Here is a 12,530-nt window from a genome sequence, read left to right on the forward strand (position 1 = left end):
AGCGCCGCGCCGCAAAACTGCCCCAGCCCGGATGCTGCCGCGCTAGCCGGAGGCTCCCTTCCCAATGGAGCTCTCCCGCGGTGGGCCCTCCACCCGGGGCAAGCGAAGAGCCCCCGAGACGCGGAGGCGCCCCGCCGCCACTCGGCGGCGCTTGTCCGGAGGCCAGCTGCCGGCGCCCGAGGGAAGGGAAAACCTTGCCTTCGAGAACCCCTGCTTCCCAGCGGCCCCCTGACACCGAGGCCTCTCCACGCGCAGGCCCCCCCGCGTTCGCCACTCGCCTGCCAATCAGATACGGATTTCCTCCACTGCCAGCCGACCAATCACCGCGCGCGGGTGTCCTCTTCGGCTCTTCGGCCCTTCGGCCTTCGGCACAGGGACATTCGCTGTTCCGCGGCGCGCTGAAGCGTGGTTTTCGTTGGTTTAGTTTCCCCTTTTTTTCAGGCACTTCCGGGTGCTGCGTCACTACGTAAACTCGCGAGTTCCGGAAGCTTGGAGAGCCCAGGTTCTGCTAGGAAAAGCCAATCTTCCCAGAGAGTGTTTCAGGAACAGTTACTTGGAGCGGGGCGTTTCGCAGACTCCTAAGGTCAGTGTCGCCCGAGTGCGGACCTGAGGTCTTGCTTACAGCTGGGAGGGCGTGGAGTTTCACGACCTTGTAATTATCGCCTTTTACTTGTTTCCCTGTTGTATTCCTGTCTTCCTGGAAGAGGCAATCACAATCTGATTTTGGGAAAGGCAGTGGGACAAACGTAAACTCCTAAAAATAGTCTTAGGATCGCACCATTAAAAAGAAAAAAACACAGCTAGACTTGAGCTCCTTTGCATTTTGCGAAGTGACTTTCTAGACACACACTTGGAAATCTTTTCCCCGCACTTGGCGGTGGTGAAATTTAACTGTTACGAAAGGCTTAAGAATTATTCAGGGTCACAACTTTAATATCTGATGGTTCATGTAAAATGTTATGTTTGGTACCAAAAAAGTTGAGTATGCTTAAGTTTCCAACATTTTTGAAAGACTAGGAACTCAAAAGCAGTTTTAATTTTCTGGGGGACAAAAAGTTACTGAGAATTTTCTTAGAAAATTGCTTGCCATGAGCGTGTTATGTTTAACATTCATTTCTGATAAGAGATAGAATGTGAAAATCATTGTTCTTCTGAGGCCTTAAATTAAAACTCATTGTTTGTTTACTTATTTCTTTAGGTCCCATTTTCCAAAAATACTGCATTTAGTGAAAGGGCTGTTCACAGAATCAGACCAAGTTGTTGACCGTTCACAACATGTCTGTATTCTATGATGTCCCTGGAACACTTTATACCTGAACAGTTTCAAGCGATTACAGGGAGGCTGAGGTTCCATCCACACCACGCCTGAATACCTTCCCATAATGAGTTACCTTTAGTTAAGCCTGAACAGAATAATCTTGGGATGGCTGACTCTTCCTTTTTCTTTTTCACTTTATCTTCTCCCTGATCTTGCCCGTATTATCCATTACTTGTATCCAGAAAGATTAGAGTTGAATGGTTTGGGGCCATAAAGAGATTTGGAAGCAAAGAGAGAGTGGAATTAGGAATTATTTACAAGTGAAAAGGAGAACCCCTTATTTTTCTCCTTAAAAAAGAAAAAAAAAAAAAAGGAAAGAAAATAGAAGTAACAGGACATAGTAGAGAACATGCTAGACTAAATCAAGAGAATTGAATTCTACTCCTGACCAGGTCTACCTCTTAGCCTTATTCTCCTCATTTTTAGAAATTAGGAGGAGCACCTCAATCTGTGGTTTTAAAACTGTTCCATAGGAGGACTTCTGTAGAAATTTACTGGAGCCATGTAGAGGAGAGATGAAACAAGCAGACGCTCAGCAGTATTTTACAAGAACAGCTATTTTTTCTGTTCTGCTTGAAAAACAGGGATCCCGTTAGGAAGATTAAATTCATATTTTAGACTAGATGATCTGTTGCCTTCTAACATTAAAATTTTGTTTCTTTGGTTAATTTTTCATTTGTATTCAAGGTGCATTCCTTTGATTATTACAGTTTTTTAAATAATAAAGTGTATATGTTCACAGATAATTCATTCCCAAAAGCCACAAACCTGTCTATATTCAACCTTATTTAATATATACAAATTTTAAGTTTCTTTTTGAACAGAGTCGTACTTCCTTTTCTCTTTTCCCCCTACTTTTTAAAATTTTAGCCATAAAATTTTTGCTTATATTTGAAGCTCATAATAGTCTTTGCAATAGGGAAGGCAGATGTTTTCCATTTTCCATTTTTGGTAGCTGAACCGTAAAGATGTTAGCAGTCTTACCTAACGTCACGTTACTAGTAAATTTCCAAGTCCTGGCCCCATGTTTTCCTCACAGCGTCAAGTATATTTTAAGTTTCTTTGCCTTCTTTGCACTCCACCATGCTCCGGTTCCTCTAGCACAGGAAAAAGTATGCAATATGCACAATCTTTATTTCTGGACGAAAGTTCTGCTCTGAATCCCTGGCTCTTTTTTTTTTTCCTCCCTTGATTATCTGGGTTGGACAACCTAGAAGCAAATTGGACGTTCCCTTTTTTCTCTTCACTGTGAAATGACAGCAGTTTCTAAACATTCCATGTTCCTCCTCAGTTCCTTTGGAAAGTGGAAGAAACCTCAGGAGAAAAGCCCCAGACTGCCCGCACTTGCCCCACATCTGTAATCCTGGCACTGCAAGTGCCATCGCTGTGATTTCTGGATGTGGACGTGGAAGCAGGGAAGAGGATGTCTAGCACCCTCTGTACTTTCCATTGTGGGCTGTTAACTTCCCAACCTTTTCCCACCTTGGAATCAAAATGCCCTTTTCTAGATTGCTTTTTACCTTGTTTCATTTTATTTTCCAGAGCTCTTCCTTCTTACCTGCCTGTCAATAAGGTGAGGTAAAATTTCATCCCAGTTTTCTTTTCTTTCTTCTTACTATAAAAACATGAAAACCAAGAACTCTGGAGTAATTCTGTTTTGATTATGTATACCCATTCCTTTCCAGTGTCAGGTAGGTGAGTTGGCATTGCCTCTACCTTGTGTATGGTATGTGTTCATAATAGTTAAATGAATGTTTGCACCTCCTTTTTTCACCCCCATATTCCTTTGGTTCAGATTTGATATTGAGTCTCTTTGAATGGTTCTCTGACCACACGGAAAGACTCGGAAAGTAGACGAGGTGCATCCCAGGCAACTCGGGCAACTTTACCAGATTCCTTGAATTTCTTCCCTCTCTACAGTCCTGAGAGCTTGACTGGCAGTCTGGTGTTCGGAAAGATCATGAGGGAAAAATTCTGCTTCGAGCTCTGTGGGATTGAATTTGATCCAAGCTTACCAAATACCCATACTACTAACTCCCTTTTGTGTGTTCCACCATTTCTCTAGTGTTTACCAGAAATTTACTAAGCGCCAGCTTGACCTTAAACAGGTTGTCAGTCTTCTCTTAATTTTTTATTTCTTAAAATGGGCATAATATTTACCGTGTAATGAGGATTAAATGAGGTAAAGAACTGTAAAGAAAACGTCTAGTACCTCATACATAGTATTTATCCCATGGTACTTCCTCCTTTTCCATTGCTAATACCTCTGTTCCTTCCTGGCTCTTCTCACATGCTCTCAAGTGCCATAAAATGTGCAATTAAACCTGTGTTCCAATAATCTTAAAGTCATTTAGAATTCTCTTCTTAGGCAATTATATCCTCAGGTTTTTTTCCAGATTTATCGAGTACTTAAAGATCTGTTTGCTCTCTAAGTTTCATGTGGTTGCTGTTTGTTCGTCCTTGGATTGCAATTTTTTCTGTAGTTCATGCCTGTAATCTTCATCTCTTAGTACTTAGCCACTTAAAATAGCACCATCTGCATGTCCTGCAGTGCCATACTGAAGTGTTTATGTTCATCTTTTAGGTCCATCATCACCTTGTCCATAGAGGATGCTGGTACAGAGCATGGCTCCACCACTTCTGTTTGTGTGATTTCATACAAGTCAGCTCATCTCTCTGTGCCTCAGTTTCCTTGATTTAAAACAAAAATACTGAAAGAACCTCTTTCATAATATTGTAAGGATTAAATGATTTAATATTTAATTTTGCAAAGGACACTTAGCTGTGGTTGTTGCTTATTAGCACTTCATAACCAGAAAGTAAGTGGTGTAGGTTTACTGCAGTTGTAAACTCAAAGATTGGTTGGTCTTCTTTTCCATCAGACTTCGCTACTTTTTTCCATGAGGATTGAGTGTGTCTCATGGGTACCGCCGTTCTGATTTATCCGCTTTCTCTAGCCTTTTCCAAACTCATGTTCAACATGAACCATTTCTGCAGTTGGAAATGACTGTTCTTTTATTTTTTTCTCTTCCTCTTCCAAGGTTTCCTAAAATCCTATAAGGATTCTAGAGAGGTGGACTTTTTACAGTGCTTTTTTTTTTTTTTTTTTTTTTTTTAACTGCTAAAGCGCATAGTGTGGTAAAATGACTTGCCCAGAGTCGCACAGCCTTTTGGTAAACCTGGGCTAGAATACAGAACTAATCAGAAGCAGTTTAACTCCCCTCCCCCATGTTCACTCAGACATCTGCTCTTTATTTCCACAATGTGCTTTCTTTCTCAAAGACTCAGAAGTATCAACTTTCTGAAAGAAAAGATTATGAGTGCGGTGCTGTCTAATTAAAAATGTATTTGTGAAGTGAGGCCGAAGTAATGGGCAATTCTGTTCTCAGGTTTTAAAAAAAAGTATTTTGTGTTACTTGTAGATACTTGAGTAAATAACCGTAAGTGAAATAGGTAAGGTGCTCAATTGTGTAAGACTAATTATAGTCTTGAAGATTGTAGTCTTTGAGTTGAATTCCCAACTCTCTCCAAATAAAAAGAGTATTTACCCTCTGCTAAGGCAAGTTACTTATCATTGTTCGTCTTTTTGAGAAAAGTATACTATTTTGAACTTTATCCTTCAGATATATTTTAAAGACATTTTGTTGCGTACCCACTAGCACCCCCAAAAAGAAAAATTCTATTTGGAAATTGATGAGGATTGCATTTAAGTTAAGAGTAATTCAGAGATCTAGTGTCCATAAGGGAATTTTCAAATTCTGCATGTCTTGTCTGTATCCAAATGAGAACAATTGGGATTTGTATCATCAGATATCTGTAAACTATTGAGACTTAGTTCATATTTGACGAAAGAGAGGAACAAAAGAGCAGTGACAAGTCACTTAGCAGGCCTGTGGCAGAAGTGGGATTTGAACTTACAGTTGTTGATTTCTAGGCCTGTTCACAGTGCCAGAGGTCACTGTGTTCTAATGGGTCCCAGCCATAGCTTTTTCTCTTTTGCTCATGTTTGAAATGTGTTCTGGGAATCAGTGTCCTGTTAAATCTCTCTTTGATGCACGTCCCATTTATTAGTATTGATTTCAATACAATGGACAGTAAATCTATCTGACTACACAAAGGAAATAAACTAGTAGGGTATAGGTGCAAAGCTTAAGATCTCGGGTTATAGAACTTTTTTCATATAACCTCCTAATATGAAATGCTGATTTAAAAATTTTTTTTAAAAACCTAAAAGGCAAAAATGGTCTCATCCATTTTGATTACTAGAACTTTTAGGATAGTGTGGTAGCAACATTGTTATACTAAAAATTAGTTGATTATTGTGGCTCTAGAAAAGGATAGTCTGGCAGGGAGCGGGTGCATGGATGGGTTTGAAACCTTAGCGATTACTTGGGAATCACATGTTTCTGCTGACAAAGTTTACAGGACTGTAAATTTAAGTGTGGAATTTTTGTCGGCAGTATGCATTGACAAAACATGCCTAATGGTAATACATCTAGTACTGAGCATCTCGGAACAGGTCAATAATAATGTGTATATTGATAGCAGTAATGTAGGAGATGTTACTTGGTATTCTAGCTAAAAATCCATGTTATCCTCTTAATCATAATTACATTAATATTGACAGGCCCTTGACAATACCCACATTATTATTGATAGATTTCTGTCAATAACATGTTTTTAAATAAAATATATTCATTCATAATTTGTACTATACTCAATAAAAGCTCTGGAATACATCCTGAACAATTCTTCCCTCTTTAGTGAGATACAATCATTTGTTTTGGTTTTGGAATGCAATATAGATGACAAAGTTTTATTTGGGGAATGAAAAGCTTAAAAAGAAAGCATGAGTTATTTAAGGGATAAGGTTATATATCGCTGCTCTTAGTAAACGAATTTTCAGGTTTTTTTTCTCGTGAAAGAAAAGCAGTGTGACCTGTCTAGTGATAAAATACCAGCAGGAGACCTTTTTAATAGTTTTTAGTGCTAGATCATTTTGTCTTAAACATATTTATGTGACAAGTTAATGACACTAACCCTCGTAGGTGCTATACTTTTTATCTGGTCTTGATTTTTGCCTTAAGCATCTTTTTCACATATCCTTAACATAGCAGTATCCTTCACTAAACACTAATTTATTTAGTGCCAATTATACTTTTAATTAATTATTGTATAAGTCTCTTTGCATGGCTGTAAATGTTTCCCCCTGGGTTAGCCTTTTAGAATCTTAACTTAGTATAGTTTGGGAAATGGGGAGTGGGGAGGAAGAGGTTGATAGGATTGTGTATTAAAAGAATGAGATTTCGTGGCAGAGTAGGAAAAAGCGTCACCTGATTCTGGCCTTCTGGAAAAATCAATCTGAATTAAATCTGATGGTGTTTGTTTCAATTCAAAAGAATCCCAACTTTTTTGAAAACAGATTAGCTTGTATTTTTTTTAACTATTCAAGTTTGAGCCTACTTTTGTGAAATTAGATAGTAACCTACAAGAACCAATAATATAGGATTTTTAATACTTAAACTCTTGAAAGTAGAAGTAGACTGACCAATAGTTGGGTGTGGTTAGCAATCAATGTAACAGAGTCAGGAAAGCATTGGTTTACCAGAAGAGTTGGGGATTTTTTATTCGAAAATGTGAGGACACTGTAATCTTTTTTATTTTCATAGTTGTCAGTGAAGCAAGTTAAATTACTATGACTTGTTCAGAAAGTTATTAATAAGCACCTTAGTTAAGGCCCTTGAAAGGTTGCAGAAGTCCTGTAACTGGTCTTCCAGAATTGCAGTTTTCCTTTTCTTCAACTTCTTGAACTCCACCATCAGATTAATCTTTTAAAATTTATATCCTGTTATGTCTCTTCTCTTCAGTGGTTACTCATGGCTACAAAATCAATGCAATTTCCTTAAAACAGGGTCTTTTTGCAGGGTGTTGACTCTTCAGCCAGTCTCTCCTGCCAGGCCGTTAAGCTCGGTCACAGCAGACGACTTGTTTCTTTACTTCCTAACAAGTGCAAAGACGTTGATGGGGATTAAATAACGAAGGACACAGCTCCTGTTGGAACCCTTCCCCGTGTTTCCCAGATAGACCATGGCCAGTGTCAGTGCTTGCATATTTCTGGAGTTTGCACAACATTAAATGCAATTTTTCTCTTTTCTGCCCCGGGGAGTTTTGTGACCCTTTATAGTGTTTTCCTATTTTGAGATCCATTCTTTGCTTCAGAGATCAATGGCTAGTCTTGATTACCATAGCATCATATTTCTTTAGAAATGCTTGACTAAAAAGAAGTTAACTGAGACTTTAAACTATTTGGACCGAATCCCTGGTACCTAGGAGAATGCCCAGCATTTTGTCGGCACTTAATAAATATTGGTTAAATTGAGTAGCCATTTGTCAGAGAATTAGAATTCACTGAAACGCCAACTTCTTACATTAGACTGAGAATAACTTTATGTGATTTTAAGGCACTTAGGGCATTTTTCTGTGTTCTACACCCATTATGGGCAAATATTATTGTATGACAGTGGAAGGAAGAAGTTCTGTAATCAGATGAATTGAACTTCTAGTTATTTCGATTTCATCAGTTTCTTCTACTCTTGAGCACTGCCCTTCTCTAAAGCCAGTATTCTAGAATAACTGACCTGCCAGAAAGCAGTGGGGTAGGGGAGGAGGAACTGAATGGAGTGTGTTGGTGAGAAACCAAGGTTGGATGCCCATCTTGGACTGCCTGTATCAGGCCCTGTTCAGCGAAGCACTGTAGAGTCAGGTGCTATTGCTGTGCATTCTGGAGGTTTCTCTGCTCCCGGATCAACAGGCACAGCCACGTGGATGCAGGTGAAACAGCCCAGAGAGCAGGTCATGCTGGCACCCACCCCCGTTCTCTCGGGATTCCCACCCCAGCATCTCCTCTCAGATAAGATGCAAGTGAATGGTGTGATGAGTTCCGCTGGACCATGTCTCGCCCCTTCCCGTCCGGCCCCCACATCAAGGTGACATCATGTTCACTGTGTAACTGCCCCAATTATGTTTTAATGGTGTAGTCAGTATTTCCTGGGGAAAAAAAATTATCCTACCACAGGTCGATTGAGGCATTAGATGAGTAATAATGAAGATTTCAGTCTTTTGAAATGAGATTTGGTAAAATCCACCAAGTCTTTTTCTTCTTATGCTCATCCCTAACCAAAGTAGCAATAATACAGTAATAATACTGCTTTCCCGTTTCCAAACCACTTTCATAACGTTATCCGCTTTAATCTTACCAACGTTGTCAGGTAGTGGTTCATTTCCAACTTCTAGAAGAATCTGATGCTAATGACTTTTTTCAGATTACATAGCAACTAAATGACCAAGCTGGAACTTGAGCCCAAGTCCATTTGATTTTAAACCTGGTATTTCTACTCTGTCACAGTTGCCAGACAAGAATATAGAGCAATAGGAAGGCTATTCTACTTTAACAAACTATGGTGCGTAATGGACAGCGTCTGTTCTATGTTTACAACTAAAAGAAGTCACAAAAAATGACTAAAATGTTGGAAACGAAAACCTAAAACAAAAAAAACAGAAACAAATTATTCATCTGGAAGAGCAAAGGCCAAAGAGTAGTTAATAATAGTCCTCTGCTCTAGTAAAGAGTCTTCTGTAGGGAGGAGATCGAGCCCAGCTGTTCTTAATCTACACCGAGGCCAGTCCTGGGGCGAAGAAAAGGAAAGGAAAAAAAAAATGTTAAACTGTAACAGAAGGGATAAGAAAGAATTTTTTGATAATAAGGATTGTTAAATATTGGATTGATTAGAGAGTGTGTTAAGTCTTCTTTTCTGGCAGCCATTAAAAATTCCTGTCTTTACTAAATGTCCGTCAGTATGATTCCTCCAGAAATGAGGGACTTGAAATAGATGATTCCTCTGAGAAGCCACTCTGAGCAGTTTCTCCCTACATATAAGTAAGGAACCTGAGAAGAGATCGCTCCCCTCAGCCTCCAGCTCATCTAGATGCTCTCAGCAATGTTCAGTCAGTACAGATTCACTACCAAACTACTCATTCCACTGCATATGGGATCAACAAATCTTTACTAAGCAACTACTATGTGCCTGTCTTTGTGGTAAATTCTATAAGATTACTGAGAACTGATTGTGACTCTAATATCTGAAGATACATAAATTGGCACAACTGGTGCTCTAACACAAGCCATCTTTCTCATCTGACCCTCAACTGAAAAGGATAGCAATCCATCCAGTTCAATGTTGGGGGCAGGAAAGGGGTGAGGGGAGGGGACTGGTAGTGTTGGACTTGATATTGATGTCCAGTATGATCCGAGCTTTTTCAGGAGTACTTTTACAAATAAGAGAGTTTGCCTTATCTTGCTGACCACAGAATACGAAACCTGGGGAAGACGCCGAGTTTTTGACACTGTCACAGTAGAAGCGCTGCATATACCGTATTCCCACCTGTCCTGAACGATTGTACAATTTTGCATGAGGAAAACTGAGTTAGGTATCACAGTCACTTTGTGGGTGGCAAGCACTTTGAGAAGCAAGGATGGGACACTTTCCTTTAACTAGTTTATGGTCAAGTTAGGGAGAGAAGATGTATTCACACAACTGAAATCACAGTACAGAGAGTTGAGGGCTCAAGCATGTGACACGGACAATTGCTGTCAGAGTTAAAAATGCTGACAATGGGAGTTGGAGATAATTGTGAAGGTTTCGTGGAAAATCTTGTAACTGGGTTGGAATGTGAAGGGCAGATGGTTGAGGGCGGTAGGAGGAGTCGCTGGGGAAGGTAAGTGTTTTAGGTGCATGAGAAAAGGTACAAAGGCAGGACCGAAGGATAGTCTGCAAATAAAGGTTCTTTGGTGAATAACGGGTTATATGGTTACAGAGATGGAGACAGAATTGAGCTAGGTTAGGTCTAAGAAGTTTGTACTTTATCCCAGGGACAATAATGAGGTAAAAAAGACATGATTTGGTAAATAAGAATGAATAACTTACAGAGTTTGGTTTGCTTATGAGGTTTTTCAAATAATGTTTTAGTTTTTTCTTAATTACATAAATGTTATGTTAATTAGAGAAGATTTGTAAACTGCAGAAAAAAAAGTGAGAAAAATAATCACTGATGATTTTTTACATAACTTTTGGGATTTTTTTCTATTGAGATAGTTTTAAAATTTATGTAGTGTCTTTGAGAACCTTGCAATACCATCTACCTTCGCTAATGCCCGGCTTGTCCATCACCTTGCCTGCTTCCCTTCTGCAGACCTTGGTGGGGGTCTTTAAGGTGAGAGCCAGGACAAGACTTTATCTTTGCATCCCAGGCACCTGGCAGGGCTAGGATGTATTGATGCTCATAGAAATTGTGGAATCTGTGAATGGTCTCAATCTCACAAGGACTACTTAATAGCAGAAAGAGAAAGCCTGAATCAGTGAAGATTTGTAAGAACCTCTGTAGATCTAGGAATGAAAACCAAGCAGAAATGAGTGGGAAGGCCAGCATGCAGCGCAAGCTGTATGGGTGATAGATGTGACCACAAAATTATGAAGTCAGCTTTGAAATGGCCTAGCCCAGTAATTTGCAACATCACCTGGGAACTTGCTAGAAATGCAAATTCTTGGCTCCCACTCCGGGCCTACTGAATCAGAAAATCTGGAACTGAGGGACGCAATCTAACAAGTCCTCCACATGATGAGTGCCGAGGTTTGAAGAGCGCTAGACTAGAAGCACAGAGAGACTACAGGACTGTGATGCGAAGACCCCAGCAGAGAGAGATTGAAAGGCCAAAGGTTTGTGTTAGCAGTGAACGTAACCCATGAAATGCCACAGTAGCTGGAGTAGGAAACCATGAGAATAAGGTGATGTTGTTACAAAGAAAGTTGAATGTGCTGTAAATGGACAAGATCTACCTATCTGTAGACCACTGCCTTCCTGATTGTAGCATTTAAATAGATCAAGTAAATTTAAAATAGATCGGTCCCATGAGAGGGGGCTCACACTCAAAATCTCCACCCACATTTTCCCTGTCATATCCCCATAACTGCCTACTGAGCTTCTCCACTTAGCTGTCTCACAGGAGCCTCAGATCTCTAAAACTACTCAGATTTATTATCTTTCCCTTCAAATCTATATCTCTGCATGTGTTTCCTATTTCAGAGAATTGGACTACCATCCACTCCATTACTCAAGTCAGTTATTCTTGGCTTACTTCTCACTAAGTCGTGTCCATTCTTCCACCTCAGAAGCTTTCAAAGGTACCTACTTTTCTTCATCCCCATTGATACCTTTCTAATTTAGACCATCATTAGTTTCTCTCTAAATCATGTTAAACAGTCATCTTAATTGGTCTTTCTGCCTCCAGTCTTTCAGCCTCTGATCCATTCTCCATGTGGCCAGAACAAGCTGTCTAAAATGCAATGATTAGTTCTTTGCTCACAGCCATTCAGTGGCTCCCCCATTACCTTCTTGATAAAATGCAGCCTTCTCAAGCCTGGCTTTTAGAGCCTTTAGCTTCCGTCTTTTACTTTCCTTTCCAGCCTGATCTTTTGTCCTGACCCCTCCTGGCCTTGGCACCTAGCGTTCCCTCGGTTGGAGTGGTTTTCCTACCTTCTTTTACCTGCCTGACACTGCTGATCCTTCAGGTGGCTGCAGAGATCTTGCCTCCCCCCTGAAGTTTTCTGGGACCTTCTGAGGTCTAGTTGCAGCAAAATGTTGTGAAGTTCCCCTTGCACATCACCTGTCACACCTTATTGTAATCGCCTGTGTGTTATTTTGTGCAGCACACTCTTCCTTTCCCCCTCCTCCCACTCACTAGATTATGATCTCCGCAAGGGTTGAGACTGTGTCTGTTCTCCCATTTTATCACTGGCTCTGACACATTCATTGGGAAACAGCAGATGCACAAGAAACATGTTGAAAGAAGTAGTAATCAACAGTCTGGATATGGTAACTTGAAATAGTTTTAAAGGTTTTTGGATGGGAATTTGTATTTTCTACCCTTCACCCACCCTAGACTTTTGTGTTCCCTACACTCATCTAGTATTTGCAGGAGGCGGTCTGTGTACCAGGCACTGCACTAGTTGCTAAGATTCAGCTGTGACAAGACTGAATCTTCGCAACAGGGCTTATCCTCTAGCGGAGGAAATAGACAATTAAAAAGTAGTTTACGGGGCTTCCCTGGTGGCGCAGTGGTTGAGAGTCCGCCTGCCGATGCAGGGGACACGGGTTC

General features: G+C 40.3%; 1 protein-coding gene across 3 annotated transcripts in view; it reads left to right on the plus strand.

The window, feature by feature from the left end:
• Positions 1–75: 75 nt before the first annotated feature.
• The window catches only part of PEX2 (peroxisomal biogenesis factor 2), a 16,451-nt gene continuing 3,996 nt past the window's right edge, over positions 76–12,530 (plus strand). For 2 of the 3 annotated variants that reach the window (XM_028500439.2, XM_007113600.4), the window contains exon 1: positions 76–583. The gene's annotated coding sequence lies outside the window, so the exon portion shown is untranslated. Of the gene's footprint in view, positions 584–11,458; positions 11,557–12,530 lie in introns of all 3 variants that reach the window. The other variant, XM_055091086.1, reaches the window with a different exon arrangement.

Source organism: Physeter macrocephalus, chromosome 15 (assembly GCF_002837175.3).
Source record: "Physeter macrocephalus isolate SW-GA chromosome 15, ASM283717v5, whole genome shotgun sequence".
NCBI lineage: Eukaryota > Metazoa > Chordata > Mammalia > Artiodactyla > Physeteridae > Physeter > Physeter macrocephalus.